Below are 22378 nucleotides of genomic sequence, written 5' to 3'. Positions count from 1 at the left end.
TCACCTGAGCCTGGTGACCCAGGGAGGATCCAGTGGAAGCATTGTGTGAGGAGGCAGAAATGTGGCATGTGTAGGGGTGTTTGTCCTAGGCTAACACCTAAACCTAGCCAGCCGGCTCTCCCATCCATTCTACTCTCCAATGTCAGCTCCCTGGAAAATAAAAAAAGACTATATCTGACTCCAGCAGACTACCCAGCATAAGTTTAGACACTGCTGCATCCTTGTTTTCATGGAGACATGGCTCAGCAACAGACTTCTGGACACTATTATTCAGCTGGATGGGCTAGCTTCATTCTGAGCCAACAAAAATGCAGCTCTGTGCAGTAAGACTCATGGAGGTAGCTTGTGTATATACATTAACACAGAATGGTGCAGGAATTTTGGTGCTAGTCTCTGACTATTGCTCATTGCTAGTGGAGTTTGTAACAGATATAGACTGTTTTATTTACCATGGGAATTCACTTCCATATTCATAATCAGAGTTTACACCCCCCCAGTGCTAATGCTAAGGAAGTGCTTGGTTTACTGTACTGTGCTATCAGTGAATGGTAGAATGCACACCCAGATGGACTGTGTATTGTCACCGGAGATTTTGACCAAGCGAATCTCAGGTCAGTGTTCCCTAAATTTCATAAGTATGTGGACTTTTCAATGAGAGGGGTGGACATGTTGGATATTGTTTACATAAACATTCCTGGCATGTACCAGGTGGAGCCCCACCCCCACCTCGGCTACTCAGACCACATCTCTGTTATGCTAATTCCAGCATACAGACTGCTCATCAGATGCTCCAAACCAGTTCTAAGGCAGGTGAAAACCTGGCCAGAAGGAGCCATCTCTGCTTTCCAGGTCTGTTTTGAGAAAACTGACTGGGACATGTTTAGGGAGGCTGCAACCAATGATGACTGCACCAACTTAGCAGAGTACATAGCATCAGTGACCAGCTGCATCAACAAGTGCATTGATGTCATGATAATGTCTCTAAGATCATCACCACTTGCCCCAACCAGTAGCTATGGATTACTACAGAGGTGCAAGCACTACTGAGGACTCGAGATGCTGCCTATAGAACAGGGGACAGGGTGGCCCTAAGACCAGCTGCAGATGTTCTTACTGACATCTTCAATGCCATTGTTTGAAAGTGCTTCAAGACCACCACCATCAACCCCATGCCAAAGTCGTCTTCACTGTCCTGCCTCAATGCCTACTGTCCTTTTGCACTCACATGCATCATTATTAATTAATTAATTAATTAATTAATTAATTAATTAATTAATTATTATTATAGGCTCATCATGAGGCACATAAAGACCCTGCTGCCTCATCCCTGGACCCTCTGCAGTTTGCATATCACTGTAACTGGTCAACAGATGACACCATAGCCACCACCCTTCTTCTGGCCCTTAGCTATCTGTACAAAAAGGACACATACATTCGAATGCTGTTTATAGACTTCAGTTCAGCATTCAACACAATCATTCCTCAGCAGCTACTTGGAAAGCTGAGCCTGCTGGGGCTGAACACCTCCCTCTGCAACTGGATCCTGGATTTCCTGAATGAGAGACCTCAGTCATTCCAGATTGGGAGCAGAACATCCAGCACCACCATACTGAGCACTGGGGCACCCCAGGGCTGTGTGCTTAGTCAACTGCTGTTCACTCTGCTGACTCACAACTGTGCAGCAACTCACAGTTCAAATCATACAGTGGGGAAAACAAGTATTTGATCCCTTGCTGATTTTGTTGGTTTACCCACTAAGAAAGACTTGATCAGTCTGTAATTTTAATGGTAGGTGTATTCTAACATGTGGAGACAGAATATCAAAAAGAAAATCCAGAAAATAACTTTTAAATATCTATATTAATTTATTTGTATTTTATTGAGAAAAAGAAGTATTTGATCCCCTAGTAACCATCAAGAGTTCTTGTTAATACAGACAAGTTAGACTCTCCAAATTACCTTGTCACCTAAATTGAAGACACCTGATATCACTGATGACTTGTATAAAAGCCACCTGGCCACAGAATCAATCAGTTTGTCAGACTCCAAACTCTCCAACATGGGAAAGACTAAAGAGCTTTCTGTGGATTTAAGGGAGAAGATTGTAGACCTGCACAAGACCGGTATGGGCTACAAAACCATTAGCAAGAAGCTGGTCATTAAGGTGACAACTGTTGGTGCAATTGTGCGTAAGTACAAGACTCACAACATGATCATCAATCGACCTAGGTCTGGGGCTCCAAACAAGATCTCACCTCGTGGGGTTTCGAGGATCATGAGAATGGTGAGAAATAGACCTAATACAACACGGGCAGAGTTAGTGGATGATCTTAAAGCAGCTGGGATCACAGTCACCAAGCAAACAGTTGGTAACACTTTACACTGCAATGGTCTAACATCTTGCAGTGCTCGCAAAGTACCCCTGCTTAAGAAAGCACATGTGCAGGCCCGCCTGAACTTTGCCAATGAACATCTGAATGACTTGGAGAGTGACTGGGAGAAGGTGTTATGGTCAGATGAGACCAAAATTGAGCTCTTTGGCATCAATTCAACCCGTCGTGTCTGGAGGGAGAGACATGCTGCTTATGACCCCAAGAACACCATCCCCACTGTCAAGCATGGAGGTGGTAACATTATGCTTTGGGGGTGTTTTTCTGCACAGGGCACAGGGCTACTTCACCATATCAATGGGAGGATGGACGGAGCCATGTACCGTAAAATCCTAAGTGAAAACCTCCTTCCCTCTGCCAGGAAGCTTAAAATGGGTCGTGGATGGGTCTTCCAGCAGGATAATGACCCAAAGCATACAGCCAAGGCAACCAAGGAATGGCTGAAGAAGAAACATATCAAGGTCATGGAGTGGCCCAGCCAGTCTCCAGACCTGAATCCTATAGAAAATCTATGGAGAGAGCTGAAGCTCAGAGTTGCCAAGCGACAGCCACGGAATCTTGATGATTTAGAGGTCATTTGCAAAGAAGAGTGGACCAAAATTCCTCCTAATATGTGCAGAAACCTGGTCATCAACTACAAAAAACGTCTGACCTCTGTGCTTGCTAATAAGGGGTTTGCCACAAAGTACTAAGTCCTTTTGGCAAGAGGGTTCAAATACTTATTTTCCTCAATAAAATGCAAATAAATTAATACAAATTCTTTAAAGTCGATTTCTTGATTTTCTTTGTGATATTCTGTCTCAGCATGTTAGACTACACCTACCATTAATATTACAGACTGATCGAGTCTTTATTAGTGGCCAAACCAACAAAATCAGCAAGGGATCAAATACTTGTTTTCCCCACTGTATATCATCAAGTTTACTGATGACATGACTGTGGTGGGTCTCATCAGTAAGAACAATGAGTCAGCAACAGAGGTGCAACAGCTATCAGACTCATGCAGAGTCAACAATCTCTTTATGAACATGAACAACACAAAAGAAATGGTTGTCTCCTCTGTACATAGATGGCTCACTCATGGAGAATGTCAAGAGCACCAAATTCCTTGGTGTTCATCTGACAGAGAACCTCACCTGGTCCCTCAACACCAGCTCCATAGCCAAGAAAGCACAGCAGTATCTCTACTCCCTATGAAGGCTGAGGAAAACCCATCACCCATCCTCACAATATTCTACAGAGGGACTATTGAGAGCATTCACAGCAGCTGTATCATGGTCTGGTTTAGGAATTGCAGCATCTCAGATTGCAAGACCCTACAGTGGATAGTGAGGACAGCTGAGAAGATAATTGGAGTCCCTCTTCCCTCCATCAAGGACATTTACACTGCATCCAGACATTACACTGCATCTGGAAAGCTACCAGCATTGTGGATGACCCCACACACCCCTCACACAATCTCTTCACCCTCCTGCCATCTGGAAAAAGGTACCAAAGCATTCGGGGCTTCACAGCCAGGGTCGGTAACAGTTTCTTTTCACATGCCATCAGACTCCTCAACTCTGAAGGAGTGAACTGATAACACTTGGACTGTTGAATCACACCACTCGCATTGCACTCTTTGCACAGTGAAAAAAAGTGATACGCTATCATTTTTTTACAATGTTTACAATGCCTATCACATACACAATGTTTAAATTTGTTTCCATTGATTTATTTCTTTTTACATATACTACCTCAATATGCATACTCAACTTTACGCACATTAACAGGAACAGGTAGTGGTTGGCAATATACTGTTTGTGCTAGTTGTCATTTTTGCACTGTCCTTGTTGTCTGCACTTTATGTTGTCAATGTCTGCACTTTGTGTGCAGTTTATTGTCTGCAATGTTTGCACTCACTGCACTCTTGCACTTTATGTAGTGTGTACAGTACATAAAGTCAGTTGCTGTTTGACCCCCCCGTTAGCTGCCAACCAGGGATGATAACGCAGTTTCGGTGGCTAAGGCAGTACTGCCATCCTCAGCACCACCAGGAGCTTAACACAACCAGGGGGTGTCTAAGGTGCAAACTCATGTTGCTGATACAATCCTCCTATAAGCTTTCAACCATATCCAACTTGACCCTTGCTCTGCCACCAACTGAAGCTGTTTAGTTCCCATTCTAAGCTTGCAGCTACTGAAGCCAAGATGTGAAAGAAAAGTGTTCATAGAATGCCCAACAAAACCATGACAGCCAACTTCCAGAGGCCATACCAAGCATGCCCAGTATTCTCAGTACAGGTGACATGAAGATCTTTGTATGTTGCCTTCTTATGCTCAAACACTCCTTCCATGTTTTCCTCCCACAGAACAGTAAGTTCGACCAGCAGCACACTGCTGGTAATGTCTAACCAAAAGACCAGGTCTGGCCTCTTGTTAGTAGAAGCAATGTGGGCAGGAAATAGTAGGGCTTTATCAAGAACAACTGCAACTTGCCAGTCAACAGCACCACATAGAAGCCTTGTTTGCTTTGTGAGCTTCCTTTACCTAGGATGCTTGCCTGCATTGCAAAAATGGACTCAGGGACCTATTGCTGTATCACCCCCTTGTTGACTGTCTCACACTGATCTCTCACTATGGTCACCAGAGTTTCCAGCACTTGATTGTGATGCCACATGTACAGTTGTAGAAGCTGTCTGCAGGAAGACAGCACATGGCAAATGGTTCCATGCTTGGCACCAGAATAGAGACACAAGTCGGAATCTGAGTATTTCTACAACTTAAGGTTGTCAGATGTTGGGAGAAGATCGTATACCGAGTGCAGCAAGAAAGTAATTGCAAGCTGACTAATTTGCCACAGATCCAACCATGTGACTCTCCTTGCCTTAGCTGCTTCCCATCACAACCATGCTTCCTGCTTGATGTGTCCTGCTGCAATGGTAAGGCGGGTTTCCTCCTCCAGCTTTCATAGCTCCTGGACCAACATCTCCCAGCAACTCTTTGCTCCCTGCTTTGAAAACACTTTTGATGTGTGATACCCAGGCCTGCTCTTCCTGTCTTCACCACACCAATCATATCCTTAGTTCAAAGGCTTGCTTCCACGATGTCCACTGCAGTCCCCACAGACCATTTCCTTCTGATATGGAGTATTGACTGAATGTCACTCAACATGTGAGTATCTCTACATCAGATGAAAGCAAGCGTTAGCTGTTTTAAACTCTTCCATGAGTGATGGCAGTGGCAGATTCAACTTTCCCAATTTCATGTACAGTCTGGCAATAGAAAAGGTCAGAGAGACACTCAACCATTTGTGCAAGCACTTGCTGATGTACTGTTCAATGCTTCCCACTCTGGACAGTGAGATCTTATACACCTGTTGGCCAGAGGATGTGTGGTAGGAGGCCAAACTAGAAACACCAGGCTTTGAACTTACCCTGGAACAGCATCTTGTTTATAGCTTGTATACCACTCCGAGCTTGATCTTCACTCTCTACATAATGGTGGCAATCAGTCAGCTGGAAAGCATACCATCTGCTAAGGCTTTTCACAGGCTTCTCCCTAACTGTTTGAATTCTTTCATCGCCTTTTAAGAAATGTACCTCCTTGACCAATCCTTTTATTCATGACAGACTGCAGCTCTTCTGTGGCCTTGGCATCATCCAAGCCCACACAAATAGATCATCAAAGTGTTGCAACAGATTCTCAGCCTTCACGTTTGACAGGACTAACTGTGTAATGTCATCCATGAATGCCCTGATGGGAAGCAGTTCAAAGCCAATCCCCAGCAACTGTCCCTTTGCAGCAGACTCTGAGCCTCTGAGGATAAACTCCACTGACATTGCAAAGAGTAGTGGCGAGATGACACAACCCATCATGATCCCAATCTGTTAAGACTGCCACTGTGATGTGTGTTCCTTGGTCATGAAACGCATACACACCGAGCTGAAGTATGTTCTTAAAATGGACCCTGCCTTCTGAGGGACATGAAATAATGTAAGTGCTCTCCAGATGAGCTCGTGCAGTGCTGAGCCATAAGCCTTGGCCAAGTCTAGCCACGCCACCTGTAGCTCTTTCTTGGTTTGTTTAGCTGTCTGGATTGAACTCCAGATCATCTGTGCACGTTCAAGACAGCCTGGAAAACCAGGAACACCAGCTTTCTTTACTGAGGTGTTAACATAGCCATTACACAGGAGATAAGTAGTCGTCCAACAGGCTAAGACTCCAAAAAATATCTTGCCTTCCATGTTTAACAATGAGATGGGACAAAACTGACCAATGCCAATTGAATTATTTTCCTTGGGGATCCAGATGCCATGTTCAAGATACAAACACTGTGACACAACACCCTCCCTCCAGGCTTTCTTTAAAATATGGAATAGTTATCTCAGCACATGTGGGCAGTTCTTATACAATTTATATGAAAGGCCATTGGGACCAGGTGTGCTTTTAGCTCGTGCTTTCCTACCAAGCTCCTGGACTTCCAAGAAACGATCTTCTGATATATCAAATGGGATTCCAGGCTCTGAGAACTGTGAGATGCCTTGCAATTGCAGAAATGGCACATCATGCAATTCATCAGAGTAAACAGACCTCAGATGGGCTTCCAGCTCTTTCCTTGGCACTGTGAGCATCCCACTCTTTGCTTCCTCAAAGAGACACTTTGCAAATATATACACAAAATGTGTTCCGAACCTTCTGCTTCTTTTTCCGTCTCTTGCATAGATTTTCTGCTCTCGCCAGAGTGAGAATTCTCTTCGTGATGTCATCCAGAAGAACTTGTATTCCTGGCTGCTGAGATGAGCTTGATGCTTTTAAACGAAACTTCAGATGTCTCTGCTGGGCATGCAGCTGACCCTTGTCCACCTGCCTCCTATTAGGCCTCTTCTCATTCTTGCTGTGCTCCTTAGTAACTTTCTGATTGAATCTATCCAAACAAAAATCACAAGCTATGTTACAGAAGATGTTTATTTGCTGCTCAACAGGGCCATGCACTATTTGGGTGAGGATTACTGAACGTTCCTGATAGACATTTGACCAGGCTGAACTGCTGCTGCTGCTCTTGGGCCAATTGATTGTCTCCTTGCTCGGCATAGGGAGGCTGGTGCTGTGCAGTGATGGGCAGTGTGGTATAAATCCTGGCTCTGGTTCCCATTAATCAACTTAATAGCCTTCTGAGAAGGCTTGCGTCCTTGAAGATTGTGTAAGATCATGACTGATGTACAACCCCGATTCCAAAAAAGTTGGGACAAAGTACAAATTGTAAATAAAAATGGAATGCAATAATTTACAAATCTCAAAAAGTGATATTGTATTTACAATAGAACATAAACAACATATCAAATGTGGGTGGTAAAAGAGAGCAACTGGACTTGCTTGAAGATTCTTGAAGACGTTTCACCTCTCATCTGAAAGGCTTCTTCAGTTCTGTCTGACTGGTAGGGAGTATCAGGTATTTATCCCCTCATGGATGAAAAGCTCATCTAAGGTGTCGTTGAGTCATCCTGTTGGTGTGGGTCACTGGGGGCTGAATGTGAATGGCCTCGAGAGTCATTAGGGTGATCAATGGATTGCCCGTTAAGGTGATCAATGGAATGCTGATTCTCTCTGTCCTCCTGTGAGCCACTGAAAACAGCTGGGGTTTTTTTGTCAACCTGGAACGGCCATCACTGAACAGAGGTGGGGGTCTAAGACATAATTTATCAGCCACCTACAATGCAGTCCTTGGCACACTTCCCAGACAACTGAATGCGCACCAAAACCCAGCTGTTTTCAGTGGCTCACAGGAGGACAGAGAGAATCAGCATTCCATTGATCACCTTAACGGGCAATCCATTGATCACCCTAACGACTCTCGAGGCCATTCACATTCAGCCCTCAGTGACCTACACCAACAGGATGACTCAACAACACCTTAGCCCATGTTTACATTAGACCGTATCAGCGGATCATCAGATTAACATTTTTAAAACGATTAGTGTGCACACAGCAATACCAATACACGATTTGCGTGCACACAGCAACACCAATACACGGATACGCTCAGCTCCGCAGGCATCCTGTGCTCCAAATCACTCCGCCCTGAACAGCGAGTGCCCTCTGGAGGGTGTGCACTCTGGCCCTGCGCAGCTCACAGAGCACGCGAGTGAAGTGCACAAGCTGTGATTCGGGACTGAGCCGCTGTGTGTGTGATCCCAGCGCATATCACTTACCACTTGCAAGTGGAAGGATGACAAGCCTAAAGACAATCATAACTACACAATGTGCAGTATTTGCATCAGTATTTGCAGTATTTTCATACTTTTATACTCTTTAATGAAAGGTGATACAAGGCGGAAGTCCGCGCTGTTTTTCAGCAGTCGCATCACATAACCAATGCCAGCGAATCAGGAAGGTGGATGTCACAGTGACGTTGTCCAATGACGACGCCAGCTAGAGCTCAGCACAGCATATCCGCATATTCTCAATGTTTACACAGCACCAGAGCTGACACGATCTGGATTGAATACGTGGACCCTGGCGGATTCCCGTTTCCAGGCGTTTTAATGTAAACGGACAGTGCATCCGCGAAGAAAACGAGACAGATACGGTCTAATGTAAACTTGGCCTTAGATGAGCTTTTCATCCATGAGAGGATAAATACCTGATACTCCCTACCAGTCAGACAGAACTGAAGAAGCCTTTCGGATGAGAGGTGAAACGTCTTCAAGAATCTTCAAGCAAGTCCAGTTGCTCTCTTTTACCACCCACAGTTACTATGACCTGGATGACTGAGAATCTTCACAGACAACATATCAAATGTTGAAAATGAGACATTTTGAAATTTCATGCCAAATATTGTCTCATTTGAAATTTCATGACAGCAACACATCTCAAAAAAGTTGGGACAGGGGCAATAAGAGGCTGGAAAAGTTAAAGGTACAAAAAAGGAACAGCTGGAGGACCAAATTGCAACTCATTAGGTCAATTGGCAATAGGTCATTAACATGACTGGGTATAAAAAGAGCATCTTGGAATGGCAGCGGCTCTCAGAAGTAAAGATGGGAAGAGGATCAACAATCCCCATAATTCTGCGCCAACAATTAGTGGAGCAATATCAGAAAGGAGTTCGACAGTGTAAAATTGCAAAGAGTTTGAACATATCATCATCTACAGTGCATAATATCATCAAAAGATTCAGAGAATCTGGAAGAATCTCTGTGCGTAAGGGTCAAGGCCGGAAAACCATACTGGGTGCCCATGATGTTCGGGCCCTTAGACGGCACTGCATCACATACAGGTATGCTTCTGTATTGGAAATCACAAAATGGGCTCAGGAATATTTCCAGAGAACATTATCTGTGAACACAATTCACCGTGCCATCCGCCGTTGCCAGCTAAAACTCTATAGTTCAAAGAAGAAGCCATATCTAAACATGATCCAGAAGCGCAGACGTCTTCTCTGGGCCAAAGCTCATTTAAAATGGACTGTGGCAAAGTGGAAAACTGTTCTGTGGTCAGAAAAATCAAAATTTGAAGTTCTTTATGGAAATCAGGGACGCCATGTCATTTGGACTAAAGAGGGGAAGGACGACCCAAGTTGTTATCAGCACTCAGTTCAGAAGCCTGCATCTCTGATGGTATGGGGTTGCATTAGTGCGTGTGGCATGGGCAGCTTACACATCTGGAAAGACACCATCAATGCTGAAAGGTATATCCAGGTTCTAGAGCAACATATGCTCCCATCCAGACAATGTCTCTTTCAGGGAAGACCTTGCATTTTCCAGCATGACAATGCCAAACCACATACTGCATCAATTACAGCATCATGGCTGCGTAGAAGAAGGGTCCGGGTACTGAACTGGCCAGCCTGCAGTCCAGATCTTTCACCCATAGAAAACATTTGGCACATCATAAAACGGAAGATACGACAAAAAAGACCTAAGACAGTTGAGCAACTAGAATCCTACATCAGACAAGAATGGGTTAACATTCCTATCCCTAAACTTGAGCAACTTGTCTCCTCAGTCCCCAGACATTTACAGACTGTTGTAAAGAGAAAAGGGGTTGTCTCACAGTGGTAAACATGGCCTTGTCCCAACTTTTTTGAGATGTGTTCTTGTCATGAAATTTAAAATCACCTAATTTTTCTCTTTAAATGATACATTTTCTCAGTTTAAACATTTGATATGTCATCTATGTTCTATTCTGAATAAAATATGGAATTTTGAAACTTCCACATAATTGCATTCCGTTTTTATTTACAATTTGTACTTTGTCCCAACTTTTTTGGAATCGGGGTTGTATGTGCAAACCCAAAAACTTTCCCGCAGCAACAAGCGGTAGTCATTGGCCATTGACCATTATCTGTTAACTGTTCCAATTCATTATCCAAGGTTCTATCCATGTGGTCGATATATTCACCTTCCCCACTACAGTCAACCTGAAGGCATATCTCATCGCATTGTGACATAGTCAATTCATACAAAGTGAATAAGCGGGATTGGCCCTTGATCACTTTAAACACCGTCTTTCTGAGCTGTCACTTGTCTCTCCAAGTTGTTACTTACCTCTCCAAGTTGTCAGCTGCTTTTTCAGGTTTTCTTGAAAATAACCCTTGAAAATTTAGTTTATTGTCTGCAATGTTTGCATTTGCTGCACTATTGCACTATTTGTACTCCTGTGACTTTTAAGACAGGACCATGGTCCTGGAGAAATGTTGTTTCATTTTAATTGTGTACTCTACCAACTGTATTTGGTTGAAATGACAATAAAAAAGCATTGATCTTGACTTGACCTTGACCTATTGTAATGCCTTACTGTCTGGATGTTCCAATAAGTGCATGAACAAGCTCCAATTAGTTCAAAATGCCTCAGCAAGAATCCTTAATAGAACTAGAAGATACACACATCACCTCTATCTTATGTACATTGCACAAGATAAGATAAGATAAGATAAGATAAGATAAGATAAGATAAGATAAGATAAGATAAGATAAGATAAGTTTATTAATCCCTTGGTGGGGAAATGTACATGTTCCAGCAGCTCACAGATAGAAAGAGTCAGGAATAGACAGTAACAAAAAGAAATAGAGTGCAATAAAAGTATAAAATATAATAATAAAATAAAGTAAAAACACAGGCCATGAATGTAATGTGCACAACAAAATAAGAATGGAAGTAAGATTAGTACTTCACCTGAAGTAGCAATATTGCACTAATTAAATACTGGCAACTGAAATAGGAATAGAAATATTGCACTAGGTAATGAATGTTATTGCACAGCATAACATAACTAATGAGAAAAAACACAGGCTATGGACATAATTGTACACAACAATTTTGAGAGTGATACAGGAATAAGAAAATACTTGCAATGAAAAGGATATTGTACGAAATAGTAATATTGTTGCACAGCTTAAGTAGATGATGGTGATGAGATGCAGATAAAGTGACAAAAACGTGATAGTGACATTGAGAAGAAACAGTGCTACATTCTACCAGGCTGTCATTGAAAAGTCTGACAGCAGTTGAGATGAAAGACAGCTCCTTCAGCAGCAGACTTCTGCACCCACAGTGCAAGACGGAATTCTTGCACTGTGGGTGCAGCAGTCTGCTGTTGAAGGAGCTGCTCAGAGTGCCAACAGTCTTGTGTAGGGGGTGCAAGGTGTTGTCCATGATTGACATTACCTTAGCTAACATCCTCCTCTCACACACCTCCTCAGTGGACTTCAGAGGGCTGTCCAGGACAGAGCTGGCCAGCTTGTTCACCAGCTTGTTAAGCCTTTTCCTGTCTCTCTCAGAGCTTCCACATCTCCAGCAGACCATGGCAAAGAAGATAGCAGATGTTACCACTCACTCACTCAGCTCCACATGCTCCCGAAGGGAGCATGGCGCCTCTGCATATGGCTCTCCAGGCAGATCTGTTCCTGGCAGCCTCCCAGGTGGTGGCGATGTTGAGGCCAGCAGCCTGCAGGTCATCTCTCAGCTGGTCAGACCATGTGCATCTGGGTCGGCCTCTGGGACGGGACCAGGTGGTGGGGGTCGGTTCCCTCAATAGGGCAGCTGGTTCCAGGGGTGGCTCCACCCTGGCGATGTGTCATAGAAATGTCCTCAACAAAGTCTTGCCCATGCCGAAGGACCTCAGTCTCCTCAGCAGGTGGAGACAACTTTGGCCCTTCTTGTACAAAGCACCTGTGTTGGTAGTCCAGTCCAGTTTATTGTTAAGGTGAATACCCAGGTATTTATATTCCCTTACAATCTCAATGTCCATACCTAGGATGTTCACTGGTGTGCACTGTGGTGCTCTCTTGTGGAAATTGATCACCAGCTCCCTTGTCTTCCTGGCATTGATACAGAGGTTGTTATTTCCACACCAGTTTACAAAGTTATTGATGACCCCCCCATATTCCTGTTCATTCCCCTCTGACACACATCCAACAATGGTTATATTGTCAGAGAACTTCTGGAGATGGCAGGTGTGTGTTATATTTGAAGTCTGAGGTGTACAGGGTAAAGAGGAAGGGGGAGAGTTCTGTACTCTGGGGGGCTCCTGTGCTGCAGACTACTATGCCAGACACATAGTCATGAAGTCTGACATACTGTGGTCTGTTAGTGAGGTAGTCAATGGTCCATGCAAGCCAGGTGACAGTCAACTCCAGCTCCTTCCAGCTTCCCCCTGAGCAAAGATGGCTGAATCATGTTGAAAGCACTGGAGAAGTCAAAAAACATGACCCTCACAGTGCTTCAAGTGTCCTCCAGATGTAACAGGGATCTGTGTAGCCTGTCAATAACAGCATCCTCCACACCAATGCCTAGTTGGTATGCAAAGTGCAGGGGGTCCAATTCTGCACTCATGAGGAGTCTGAGGTGGTTGAAGATGATCCTCTCCAAAGACTTCATCAGGTGAGAGGTCAAGGCTACAGGTCTAAAGTGGTTTGGCTCCCTGGGGTGTGCAGCCTGGAACTGGAACCACACAGGAGGTTTTCCACAGGACAGGAACCCTTTTCAGACTGAGGCTCAGGCTGAAGATGTGCATAATCACTTCACAGAGCTGGTCTACAGAGTCCCTCAGTGGTCTGGAGCTGATGCTGTCAGGAACTGTAGCCTTCCTTGTTTTGTTCTTCTTGAGCTCCCTTCTCACTTGATCAACTGTTATGGAGAGGCTGCAGGAGGGAGGGGCGATGGGTGGCTCTGACTGTAGTAGGTGGGGGGAGAGGGGTAGTGCAAAGGGGGGGTTGAGGGGTATGAGAAGGGATTGAGGGGTATGATGTCTGTGATGATCTGGGGGAGGGGGGAGAGGTGTGCCAGTAGGGGAGTGGCATTGGCTACCAATCAAATTTCACATTGATTATAAAATATAACTATTGACCTTTAAAGTAGTGAATGGTCTTGCACCACAGTACCTGAGTGAACTTCTGGTCCTGTATGATCCACCACACTGACTTAGATTAAAAGGTGCAGGCTATCTGTTGGTACCTCATATAGTGAAGGCTAAATCAGGGGCAGAGCCTTTTCTTACAAAGCCTGACAGTTATGGAATAGCCTTCCAAGTAGTGTTTGGGACTCAGACACAGTCTTAGTGTTTAAGTCTAGGCTGAAAACATCTTTTTAGTCAAGCCTTTTGTTAATAGTTTTTTTTTTTTTAATTCAGTAAAGGAGTAGATCTGGAAGGTCCTAAGGCTAAAATGTTTTGGTCAACTGGGATATATGAATGCTGTCCCCCCACTTTCACACATTCACTCAGGTTTGTTGACGGTGTAGTGGCTGGCTGATTTATGTCCCAGGGCTGCCTCATGTCTGTGTTACCTTCTGGCTCTCCATTTTATTTATGCTGTCATAGTTAGTTTTGTTGGAGTCCCTGCTTGCACTCAGTGCAAAATGTATCCTGTTCCTGTTCTTACTCATTAGGTGACATTGGGCAGACCTAATAACCTGTGTTTTCTCTCTCTCTCTCTCTCTCTCTCTCTCTCTCTTCCCTCTGTCTGTCTCTGTCTGACGAGTTACATGTCCATCCCAAGACACCACTGATACTGACCTTTTCTGCTCCTCAGACCGGCCTGATCCATCCTCATGCCCTAGGTCTGACAAGACGCATCACATTGCTCCTTTGGAGGATGGCCCCATATGGACAGTTGGTTCAACAAAACAGACCTCAACAAAACAGACTTCATGTTAAAATTATAATGAATTTCCTGGTTACACATTTGTACTCTGTGACTATAGAGGACAAAGTATAGAAGCAAGTTATTTATAAGGCCAAAAAAAAAAAGTGTGTTTCCGGTAACATGAAATACTAAAATAAGGTCGGTAGGAAAGTTTTTTTTTTTTCTTATTTTTTTTTTATTTTGTTCGAAAAAATTAACACAAGTAAATATCTTACAAAATCGTATTTTGGCACAGAATCCTTTATACCACACATCATAATAAAATAAGTGTTTTAAATCTTTAAACGAATAAAAAAAATATCGCGAGAGTTTGAGTTATGATCTACGGAAGCGATATTTCATGATATTTTCATGTAATAACGTGAAAACACCTTATCAAGAAATAACGTGAAAATAACATCCTAGGCTAGGCTACTTCCATTAAAAGCAGACGGCCTAGCCTACTGTAGAACTTGGGTCGAGCAAAAACACCGAGCAAAAACATGGCTGAATCCTGAATGACTCCTATTTGTATAAATAGGGGACTATATAGGTGGCAAAATGTAGTGTTTTTCCCTGCCATGGAAGTGCACTTGTATACTGAAAAGGAAGCAATTTGCATTACAGCCTTGAATGAGGATTCAAAGTGGCGGCTCGACTCAGTTTTCCTTCCTCCTTCAGTATACAAGTGTGCTTCCATGTTTATGCAGGAGGGCTGATAGAAGTGGCGAAACATTTTACTTTTTATCGTTTCTTTCACAACTTGAATGCGTTGAAACAAAAAATTATGACAAACTAACACCGCTTACACTAAAATATCGAGGGAAATTTGTAATAAAAACTTTACGGTCAGCAATTTCGACGCGGAAATTCTCGATCGGTCGGGTTACCGGAAACACACTATTTTTTTTATTTGGCCTAATCATGTGATAACGGTATTGTCTTGTGACAATCTATTATAACCCAAATGAGGATGAGGTCTGTTTTGAGTCTGGTTCCTCTCAAGATTTCTTCCTCATGTCATCTGTGGGAGATTTTCCTTGCCACTGTCACCACAGGTTTGCTCATCAGGGATAAATTAGGGATACAATTAGCTCCTGTTTGACTGACTATCCTTTTAATGTCTGCTTCCACTTCTAGTGGGTAAGACACGGCATGATATTTCTTTAGCAGTCTTCTCCATTCCTTTCTTTTTTTTTATATTTTGTTAATTTCACATGAACAAACAACAAACCATACAGCATAGATTTAGCCAAACTATAAAAAGTTACATTACATAAATTGCACATACATACTTACAACATACAAACATAGATTGAATTGGTATTATACCTGAGAGAGAGAAAAAGAAAAAAAAACACATTACTATGACTTATTAGTGAAGACAAAATGCGGTCGCCCTTTCTGCAGCAAATCAACAAGATCACCAGGAAGGTAATTCAGGAAAGACTGCCAGATATTATAAAACAAGTTGTCATTACTCTTTAATGTAGCACTGAGGTGTTCCATTGGAAAAACCTTGAATATTTATCTGTACCACTGTGTCACTGAAGGGGTTTTTTCTTTGATCCACTGGAACAGAACACATCGCCGTGCTAGAAGGAGAAGTTTACCCATTAAGGACAACTGTCCCGCAGATAATGAGAGCTGCCCCATAGGTATGTTCAGGAGAAATAAGACTGGTTCTAGCTTTACTGTTTTATGGAAAATTGAACTAAGCTCCTTAGCGATATTCGGGCCCTGCACGATGGGTGGGCTTTTGGGGGCCAGGCCCATCCATTTAGTCACATGGGCCCGCTCTAGTGTGGGCCCACCTGCCCTGTCATAGGCTAGGGCCAACAGCTTAACACAATATTTTAAATAAATAAATAAATTGCAGGCTACTACAATTAAACGCTTTTTTTTTTAAAGGGCATGATATTAAAGAAAAAGTCCTTAATTTAAAATGTGTTAAAACTATTTGTAATCATCTGATTGGTTATTTCGTAATGATCTGGGTTAAACGGAAATGGTTTGGTTAAACGGAAAAGGAAACACACTCTGACTTTTGGCGCAAGCACTGCTCTCTGCGAGAACTCCTTTTCCACTCTGAAGAACATTTTCACCGACCACAGACAAAGCATGCTGCACACACGCAAGGCCAATTTGATCAAATTGGCATTTGAGAAGGACTTAACAAAAAAGTTCAAGGAGGAGTGGAGTGACGCTGTCTTGCGAAGATTCCACACAGCTGCACATCGTCGCCTACCGCTTTACTGAGGGTGAGCTTGAATTTTTAATCACTACATAATAGTTATGCTTGAGTTGTTGATTATAGTAAGCCTACTGTATGGGCTACAAAATAGTTATACATGACACACTGTTTTCTTAACGTTTCGGCCTGCGCCCATCTCGTCAGCCCTGCGCTGTCATGCGCTTGGCGTTTGATTTGCAAACTAAGCACTGGAGGTAAGAAACTGGTTTTGACGTTTCAGTTAACCTACAAAACACATCTGTATTAAAGATTAATGTTGTCATGCTTCACAAAACTAGATTTGAGACATAAAACTTTTAATGCGCATGGTTTCACTTAGAAGGGATTCAGTGACTGCAGTTAGGCTTTGTGCAGGGAGGATGAGTGTGGCATGGGGGTATGAGTGTGATGTAATCTTCTGTTGCGCACTCTTAATTGTAAATATCAATCTTAATTTGCTGTCAACATTGATCACAATCATCCGTTTGCGCATTCAGTGTTGCGTATTCGGAACAAGTTTACAACATGACTCGTGCGCAAACGGAATACTGCCAATATTCCGTATGAAACAGAATATTCCCTGCAAATGCGTTCAGTGACGGACAATATATAGCAGCGGAACAGGGTGTCTGAAGAGCTCATTTAGAGTGTTTTTTTTTCAAAAATTTCTTCCAGGGGAGCATGCCCCCGGACCCCCCTAGTAAAATTGGGTTTGCCAATGCTTGCCCACCCCAGCCAGTGCAATGCCCGGCTACTAGACCACTTCTGCCGCTGGGTCTGGCGATATTTCTCCAATACCTAAATATTAAGGGACACTGCCAGATACAATGAGAGTAGGTCCCTACCATATGTCTTTTTTACACTTCATACATAGAGGGAAAATCTGGGGGTTAATTTTGTTTAGAAAGTGAGGGGTGCGCTGCAGTCTGTGCAATATTCTGTACTGGCTCTCTCTGAGTCTATTACAGGTAAAAATTTTCTTTACGGATTCAAAGGCATCTGACCATGCTCTGCCATCAAGTTCAACCTCCAAGTCCTTTCTCCATGACTGTGTTTCTGTTGGCAGTAATACAATTAACAGAATATAGTTTTCCATAAAATAGGGACATGAATTTTCTGCTATTAAAGGCAGTTAAGTTAAAATTGAGAAGGAAACTATCAATTGGGCTTTCTATTAGTTGGTCCATTGGAAATATAAGATTAGATTTTACAAAGTGTCTCACCTGAAGAAAACCAAAAAAGTGGTTATGTGGTATTATGTATTTAGTCTGAAGTTGTGCGAATGACATAAAATTACCATTTTCAAATAAGTCAGCTACAAGTCTTAGTTCCCTTGAGTACCAGTCATTGAAAATACCTTTCCCTACACCTGGAGGAAAGGCTTTATTTTGAGTTAAAGGTTGTAATGCTGATGAACACCCCCCGGCCAGCATGCTTAGCAATATCACGCCAGATCTTAAGTGTACTAAGCATGACGAGATTATTTTTAACCTCAGCAGGAAGTTCACCTATTTCAGTTGAGATAAGGCTGAGGGGGGAGAAAGGGACACAACACCAAGCATCCACGGGGAGCTCCCCCGATGAAGAAAATGTTTGAGTTAGCCTGATATTATCAGGGCATGACAAGCCCACTTATAATAAAGAAAGTTGGGAAGGGCCTGACCCCCCTCATCTATTGGCAATTGTAAAGTCTTCATTTTTAATCTAGATTTCTTTCCATGCCATATAAAATTTGAAAGAGATCTTTCAATATCTAAAATAGCTCTCCTATTGATTTTAAGTGGCAGCATTTGCATTGGGTATAATATTCTAGGGAGCACATTCATCTTCATCAGGCTAATCCTTCCCATCAATGATAGAGGGAGGTTGACCCACCTATTAAGATCGCTTTTAACTGCTGCCAGAGTTGGTGTAAAATTTAGTTTATACAATTTGTTAATATTTGCGGATACTCTGATGCCCAGGTAGGTAAAGCCTGAAGATCATCATCAGCAAAACATCATCAGCATGGAGTGAAATTCTGTATTCATTGTCTCTCAGTATAACACCAGACAGTCCATTGTGGCTCCTAATAGTCTCAGCTAGTGGTTCAAGTGCAAGTGTAATTAGTAGTGGTGAGAAGGGGCAGCCTTGACGTGTACCTCTACTCAAGGGGAAAACATCAGACATTGAGCCATTTACCAGGACTCTGGCAGCAGGAGACCTGTATAGAAGTTTAACCCACTCAATAAAATCCAAGCCCAACCCAAACCTATCAAGAACATCAAAAAGATACTCCCACTCTACCAGGTCGAATGCTTTTTCAGTGTCTAATGAAACAGCGAGGACCTTTTTCTTTGTACTATGTGAGAATTGAATTGCATTAAGGAGCCTGCAGACATTGGAGTAGGAATCTCATCTCATCTCATTATCTCTAGCCGCTTTATCCTGTTCTACAGGGTCGCAGGCAAGCTGGAGCCTATCCCAGCTGACTACGGGCAAAAGGCGGGGTACACCCTGGACAAGTCGCCAGGTCATCACAGGGCTGACACATAGACACAGACAACCATTCACACTCACATTCACACCTACAGTCAATTTAGAGTCACCAGTTAACCTAACCTGCATGTCTTTGGACTGTGGGGGAAACCGGAGCACCCGGAGGAAACCCACGTGGACACGGGGAGAACATGCAAACTCCACACAGAAAGGCCCTCGCTGGCCACAGGGCTCGAACCTGGACCTTCTTGCTGTGAGGTGACAGCACTAACCACTACACCACCGTGCCACCCAGAATGCTTATCTTTCTTTAAAATCAGAGATGTGGGCCAGATTTACAGTTGGTGGGAGCATGCCCCCTTCCAAGGACTCAATAAACATGTTAGTCAGAAGTCCTACCACCAGCTTCACCATCTTCTTATAAAATTCAGGGCCAAACCCATCAGGAGCTTTCCCACTTTGTAAAGATTTGATGGTCTCCAGGACTTCCTGTGCTGTAATCTTTCTACACAAATAATTTTTACATTCTTGAGATAACGTGAGAAGGTTTATTCCATCAAAAAAAACATTTCCTTTGCTCTGAAGTGTTTTGGCACTCTGATGAGTATAGTTCCTGATAGAAGTCCTTCATTATTTTACATATAGATTTAGTTTCAAAATGTTCTGTGCCGGTGCTGTCTCTAAGTGATGGTATTGCATAGGACCCTGTTCGGCCCCTGGCCAAATGAGCAAGGAGCCTACCAGATTCAAATAATCCATGTTTGGCAAAAATATTGCTGATTCTGCTTTTTGAGTTAGCAATTGGTATAAAGCAGATCGGGCCACTTCTAATCTTTTAAGAATGGATGTTGAGGAAGAGGCTTTAAAATCTCTGTCCAGAGTTATAATTTGCTGTTCAAGTTCTAGTTGTTTAGCTAGTGTACTTTTTCTCTCTGCAGCTGTGTAAGAGATTATGGCACCCCTCCGGAAGGCTTTGCCCATTTCCCATAAAGTTGAAGCGGAGACATCAGGCGTATCATTTGTAGAAATAAAAAGTTCCCATTGAGAGTCTAAGTATGTTAAAAATGTAGGATTGCTAAGGAGAGATGGCTTTAGATGCCAGTGTCTAGATAAGGGGTCATAGTAAGGTGGTAGAAGTTCAATACTGACTGAAGAATGGTCTGAAAGGGCACATGTGTTAATACTGTAGAACAAGTGTTGGTCCTGTCTAGAATTAATCTTGAAACAAAAATATAATCAATTCTTGAGAAAGAATGATGAAGGCGGGAGAAAAAAAGTAAAGTTCTTCTCTTGTGGATTAATAATCCTCCATGCATCAAACAGGCCAAGGTCTGAGCAGAGCTCCTTTGTGGCTTTAGCCATCTTGGAGGGAGGGTTTTAGGTGGGCTATGATCCATTCCTGGAGCCAAAACACAATTAAAATCCCCTCCAATTATTACCAGTGAAGGACAGATAGAAGAAATATCAGCCAATAAATTAGAGTAAAAAGAGCTGTCAAAAGTGCTTTTGACACTTCCTATAAGAATACGTTCACCATACAGACACCCAGTAATGACCACAAAGCTTCCTTCTGCATCTTGTATTTTATTTTTTTATTTTATTCATCCTTTATTTAACCAGGGGAGTCATATTGAGACTATCGTCTCTTTTTCAAATGGTCCCTGGCCAAGAAAGGCAACACTTTAAAATGTAAGTAAAAAATAGAGAAACCTCATCTACAAAAAGACAAATAGACAAACATCAAACAAAGCCAAACACATAAACAGCAACAAACACCAATTAATACAGACATAAGACCACAAAAGCAGCAACAAACAGAGCACACCATATTACACAAAAACATAACACCACACAAATCACACCACATTACACAGCAACATAACAAAACACAACACCTAACAGAACAAAAATTAAATACAGTGAAGAACAAAATATAACGCAAGAATATAACATACAACAACCAAGACATCATACAACAAACAGCATAAGAAACCACAAACAAAAAACAGTAAACTACATACAATCACACTTGTAGCTGAAGGCCTCTGAAACATACAATTTAAACTCATTAAGTGAGATAAAAGTGCTTAGCTTCAACTGTTTCTGCAAAGCATTCCAGGTTGAAGGAGCATTGTAGCAGAATGCAGTTTTACCAAATTCAGGTCGTACAGGAGGTGTAGTAAAAAGAATGCTATTGCTAGATCTCAGATTGTACCTATTGTTTTCTACTAGAGAGAAGACTGATAAATAAGAGGGCAACAATCCTATCACTGCCTTATAAATGAAAATAAGCCAGTGATGCTGTCTATGAACTGAGAGTGGAGGCCAACCTGATAAACTGTATAAACTACAGTGGTGTGTAGAATACTCAGCCTTAAAGGATATGGGACATGAAACATAAAAGCACGCTATATCAGTTTCTTTCCATTAAAAATATGAATTAATTGCATCAACAAATACAAAATCATCTATTAAATTCAGCAAAATCGTTATATTCGTGATGATTATATGGCATTTCTGCTCGACTTCCGATATGCATTTTTTGCAACCGGAAGAGCCGCTGTCACGTGATCATACGTCACAAAAACTTTCGGGCACAGCACAAGCGGGTAGATGAATGGAGAAGTGGATGACAAGAAAATTGTTTTTATAGTCTTTAAAGTACATTGGACATCATACATTGGACATCATGGTGTATTGTGCTGCTCACGGTTGCAATAATTCCAATGGGAAATGCCCTGGAGTAAGTTTTTTTGCATTCCCCAAGGACCCGAAGCTGTGGAAAGCATGGGCTCACCTGCGCATGCGCAGTAGGCTTCGCGCATGTGCAGTAGGCTTGGTAGGACAACTTTACAGAACACCTGTTGAAAAAAACTTTGCACCTACTGTTTCCCACAAACTGTATTCGGACCATTTCACTGAGGATTCTTTCAACATTAATACTCAGGTACTGAGCAATATTAATTCATGAAACAGGAAGCATAAGGATGAGAAAAAAAAAAAACAGTTCAAATCGGGAAGCCACGCACACCTGCGCCAGGCTGCACAAATGCGCGCAGCTTCCCGACCCAAACCGCCTCTCTCTCATCCTTACACTTCATGCCTCATGCTCCATGAACCAACATAGCTATTTTTTTTATAAATCGGATCTGCGCAATTCAGCCGTGAAAAAG

The sequence above is a fragment of the Neoarius graeffei genome, chromosome 10 (genome assembly GCF_027579695.1).
Source record: "Neoarius graeffei isolate fNeoGra1 chromosome 10, fNeoGra1.pri, whole genome shotgun sequence".
In the NCBI taxonomy this organism is placed as follows: domain Eukaryota; kingdom Metazoa; phylum Chordata; class Actinopteri; order Siluriformes; family Ariidae; genus Neoarius; species Neoarius graeffei.
This window is presented reverse-complemented; position numbering follows the sequence as displayed.